The sequence below is a fragment of the Lasioglossum baleicum genome, chromosome 11 (assembly GCF_051020765.1).
Source record: "Lasioglossum baleicum chromosome 11, iyLasBale1, whole genome shotgun sequence".
Classification (NCBI taxonomy): Eukaryota; Metazoa; Arthropoda; class Insecta; order Hymenoptera; family Halictidae; genus Lasioglossum; species Lasioglossum baleicum.
In genome coordinates this window covers 15,609,848-15,615,847 of record NC_134939.1, presented here as the reverse complement: position 1 = coordinate 15,615,847, position 6,000 = coordinate 15,609,848, and positions in this window count along the sequence as shown.

Genomic DNA, 6,000 nt, shown 5'->3' with positions numbered 1-6,000 from the left:
GCGCGATGATGTCTGCGGATCAGACATGCTACGAACCAGGAAATCAGTATAGCCCAGATGTCGGAATCTCGGTAGAGGGTGGACAGCGATACGAATTTGGACGGCCCTGGCCGTCCGAGAACAGCGGTGAGAATTATGCTGCCTGCCTCCCACCGACTCTCCAACCTTACCCAAGAAGTAAAACATAATCTCGGCTAGAATTAGTTTTTACATTGATCTATCGGCATCTCGCATTTTTTTCTCACGTTCCGCCCATTCTCGGACAATTCGGACGACCCTTTTCTTCGGTCTCGTACAATTAGGGCTCGGCTAACTCGCAGGGACACGTGTTTAAATAGATACAAAGCATCATTTCGTTCGCGCCTTGTCAACTTTGCAATGTCAAATTTGAGTGAGCCGCATTGTCGTGGGTGAGTCGTTACGCGAAGGTGTACAATTTCACAATTCCAACCATTTTCCCGATCTCTGACTTGCTTTATTAGGTAAGATTCATTTTCACAACAGGTGCGATGAAAATTGTACAATGTTCACACGTATCATTTTGTTTTAATACGAATCGACCGCTCCTTTTACGGTTGTTTAGTATTTATGGATAAGTTTCGTTATCAAAGCACTCGAAATCAGACTGACTTTGCACCGTCACTCTCAGCAGTTCTTGAACATTTTTAATCTGTAACTACGCATATTATTGTTACAGAATGTTCAATCAATCGTACGCCAATCAAGCCTTTATTTCAATTGTACTAGTTTAATATTTTCACATTGATTTTTCTTAATAAAACAATTTACTAATAACTGTCGTGGTCAAAGGTAAGTTTTTTTTATATTCTACAAATTTTTCTGCTTTGAAGGACGTCGCAAATAATAGAGAGCATAGTTGTTTATCGTGTTAAATTCGTGATGCTCGTCATTCCGATATCATGTACAAAAATATGCGTGTGGGATCACTGCGCATCATTATATAAGATGACTGTCTCCCAAATCATTAATTTTCTTTTTCGATAGAAATTCCGTTGAACGCCTCAGTTATTAACAATTTTGACCTTTCATTAATAATACGTATATATACGTGTATATATATATATACATTTGTATAATATCGTAAAATTATTTCGACTGCTAAGTTTCTATTACAGATTTTCTGTCATTATATGGTAAGATTAATATTCCTTTTGTCTAACTTTTTTATTAGAGATTTCATATATTTCTAGTATCATTTATTTGCATTGGCAAGCTCACCGTAATATCATCATAAAATCGGTTAGATTATATAAAAGAATGAGCGTATTTATAGTTCCCTGTGGCTTTCAGTTCAGAAACTTCAAACAAATAAACTTTAGCTTGTAATATTTTCTGTTATATCCCGTAATAATTTGTACAGCATACTCGCATTTTTATGCAAAAACTATTTATATACCAAGCATATTTTACTGCCACAAATAGTTCCACCAGATAAACAAAATTTATAATTACAGTAAAGCAGTACTAGATAAAATAAAAAATAGTACTAGGTAAAATAAAATATTGAATTTAAAAATACTGTTCAACTTTCAACCCATTGATACGATCGAGCAAAGAAATAAATGTCTACGTAGTCGGATATTAGTCGGATATTTTATTTAGCATGAAGACCGGCAGTCTGATAATTACAATTTATGTGTTTTGAGTTTATTGTGGTTTACATTGTTGCATCAGACATGCAGATGCATCTCTCTGAGGCCTGGTAATATATGTATGTTTCTAGAATTTATTGTACTGCTAGTTGGAATTATACATTTCACTGCGTCTGGCACATACAGGGCCATTTCACTTACGACTTCAGCATTCACTACGTGCGACATGAAGGCTACAATTAGTGTGCAATTGATAGCAGTTTAAGGATTATACTTAAGACATGATCTCTATTTCTCATATAGTAGCTTTAAATTGTTAATTAATATTTTCGAATTTGAAATTCAAGCTATTTATTTACTCGGAGAACAACGGATACCATACACATTACTGAGTTATTGACTGGGATTAAATATGCCTGCCATTCGTTTTCAAAATTATTTTTTATTGTTTTAGAATAACATATTTTCTTTGTGTGTAGCATACGTTACAAACATTATTAAACTAACTTTTATCTTAAACTATATTGTATAAAAACTTTCCATCTATTATTTTTGTGACAAAAATGTAATTTAGAACAGTAGAAGAGTTTAAAAATACTGTTATATTACTTTCAACTGATTAAACATACTAAGTAAGAAAATAAATTCCTGTTCCACTCCAGTTTGTTGCAATGCAGGTAGAGAATTTTTATTTCGCACGAAGATCCGCTGTCTAGATGTGTGTATCAAATTCGTTACGTCCAATACACGAACAAAAGAAAATGTTGACCTCGACGTTTCAGCAAAAAATATCTCCTGTGACTGGTAAAATCAATTGTACGTAAAAATATGCGAATGAATAATCCTTTCACTATTTTAAGTGTGCCGCTTCACATACGAACGGATCTTCTAAATTTGTAGCTGCACTCTTCCCGTGATTAAATCAACTCAAGAGGCCTGAATTTATAAAAGCTGTAACTCATGTTCACAATTAACAGTGAGCGTATAATAATGTAGTCATTCGCGTTGAAGTTATAATATACATTTACATACATCGTAATATTATTGTGGTCCATACAATTTTGTTTTTATTTAGCATTAACTGTTATTATAAATAATTGATTATTTCTTTTTATTTTCTTCTATTTTTATATTATATTTTATTTATTCAAGATTGATCGGCGCGTGTTTCACGATTCTTTTTACAATGATTTATTCGATCGAAACAAATGTTTCAACGGCGTCTCTCACACACTTAAAAACGGCCACCCCTTTTAAAAAGATGAAAACGAGTTGTGAAAGAAAGTATGCTAATTGTGCTGGCGCCTGTTACAATATTTACAAGTCGGAGGTAATCGTCGAAGACATTTGGAACAGGTTTCACATCAGGTTATAGCATTGTTACTAAAATAGGCGTCAACAATAAAACGAATTCAAAATACCTGAGACCTCTGCAACATAATAACTTTATTTGCTTTTTCCTTCGTGGAATTCCACTGGATTCTTGCTTTTTTAATTCCATTGCTCACGAGATTATGCCTTCATTATTAAACATGAATGCACAATATATTATTTCTCGAATTGCGATGTGTCTATACTGGCAGAATACCTACTGAAAATATTATAAATCACTTCCTTTTTTTGTCTATAAGAGAGAGAGAGAGAGAGAGAGAGAGAGAGAGAGAGATATTGTATATAAAGATTAAAATTATTTAAGAAATAATATTCTCCCTGATTCATTCGAATAGAATCACTACAATGAAGATCATTCTATTGGTAAGAAGTGATGGTGCAAAATAATAGAAACGAATGTAAATGTTTCAATAAAATTTTATTACAATTTAATACGGATTTAATTTACATACCATCATAAATGAAGTTTACAGTTAATGAAAATAGGAGTCGCTGAAAAAAGAATTAGGGAATAAAAAACAGTCATAGAAGAGAAAAACTAGATTTATTATGTTTATTTTTATACAACAATATTATTTATAAGATGAGGATATTATTTATAGCATTGTTGGACAATTTATTAATACTTTTGCTTGAGAAATTGAGTTTCTATTTAATCCTAAGTTTTTTCGAATAGTCTACTAAGAATTAGGTCTGCATTGACATCTGCGCTCTAATAACTAGTGAAGGAACAAATATCTAGTGAGGTGAGACACCACTTTCTAACAATTCAACGCGTTACATTTACTCAATTTCTTGTCTTTGGACGAATCAATGCTTTGTACAATATTATTTCCATAATAAATAATGAACAGACCATTTTACTTCAAATCGTGGATATAAATCACAAAAATCTCATTCTTTGCGATAAGTTTCTGTCCCTTTACTGTAGATTAGTTTCATACATTACAGTTAGAATTGTAGATTATAGTTCTATTTCAATTTCGAACACGATAAATAAACAAACAAAGTGTAATACTAAATGTTACATGTTTGTAAAAACTCGAAAAAACTTTTATGCAAACGGATGGACTGACATGAAACGATTATTATGATTAATTCGTATCTAAATTATACACAGCACAGGTATATTCACCCTGAAATGCTTCCTAGTAGCAGGCGAGCAGTCCCAAATGAACATTTTTATTCAATTCTCGTAAGAAGAGCCCTTGAAGCGACCGCGAGCGTCGATGATGCCATAGTCCCGTGGAATTAAGTACAATACGAAAGCACGCGGCGAAAAAGAAGCCGGAGGACGTTACGGTACGGTGTAAACAACAAGGACACTCGATCCTACGGATCAGGAATGTAAAACTGGCCCCAAGAAAGTGGCCGTCGAGTGGCGATTATTAATGCTAAACAACCAGGTTGTTAATATCTGTGTGGGATACGCGATACAAGCAATAAAACAAAACAAAAAGTTGCAAGAGGCCTTCAGAAAAGTGGACTTATCTATGTATATGTATATTACAGTATATTTCCCCAAAGTTGTTCAACTTTGCAGAAGACCAACACGAACAATCGATTAAAAACACAGATAAAATTCTTAATAAAATCTATAAAATTCTTCTGTTGTCTTATACATGACTCTAAGAATCAAATCATTGCTTTTGAGAATAATTTTGAGCATACTATATGCTCTACCATCAGCCTGATTTGTAATTATTGAGTAATCCCAGTAACAGTTAACAATCGTACTTTGTATTACGCCATTTTAGTCGGTCAAAGTCGTGATCTGATTAACCGAGAATATTAATTAGGAGAACGATTTAAAAACATGCATAATCACCGAAAATTTTATTTCATCAGTTTCCATTGATAATAATTTTATTTCATCAGTTTCCGCTGATAATAATTTTATCTGCATCCAATTATAAAAATGAAAATACGCGATAGGCTTATCCATTAAGAGCATCACTAGATCGTGAAATAAAGCAAAAACTTGATTAACTTTTATCACTTTCTTCAATTGTTATCAATACTTCTCTATTCATTTAATTTTCAAAACTTCTAGAATTCTATTGTTGGCTCGCTGTTTGGCGATACATTAAAATGTTTAGATAATCGTTGCACATCTCTTCATCTTTTCATCAATTTTTTAATCAATCTCGGAAATCAACCAAAAGTTTGGATTCCACTGCGTAAATTCAGAGAAACGGGATATTTATTTCTAGCATGTTTTACATTTTGCATTAATTCTTTTTTATCAATGTATTCAGTAAACCAAAGTTAGGATCTACTGGTGTAAGAAGGTTACAATAATAATCGTTATAATTAGACTGCGGATTTTATGCATTTATTACAAAAATGGATAGGTCCAATTTAAAATACAAGTTAAGAGAATCTACAAACATCAACGTATTATTTTCAACCCACTAAAATTATACAAGAAGGAAAGAACTTTTTGTTCGGCCCCAGTTTCTTAAAATCGATGCACAAAATTTTTATAGAAAAATATTTATTCTATTATTATTGCGTTATTAAATAAGTTGTTCTAATGTCGTGTAACTGTTATGGGCAACGTGTTAAATAAACATTGTACAAACAGAAACAAATTATAGTTACAGGACGTTTCCACAAGTTACGAAATGAATATCAGCTATAGATTATTAAAATTGATAATGATCCTAAATAGATAAGATAATAAAAACATGCTCTAGTGTGTATAATTAAAATAAACATAACACAAGCGTTTCTCGGTCACTGGTGTGCCGGCATGGCCGGTATAATGTAGTACAGAATTGGCTATTTTCCAGTACCGTTGTTCGCATAAATTATTTGCATAAAATCTGTTAATCGACTACTGCCAAATTCCGGCGCGTCGACAGCTTCACGCAGGTAGAAGGAATATTCGACCGGGTGAAGCTCTCCTATCACAATGCAACACGATGGAGGTAACAGAACGAGTCTGTCGTGGTTAATGTCCAGTTTGTGCAGAGCTGGGAAAACACTACTT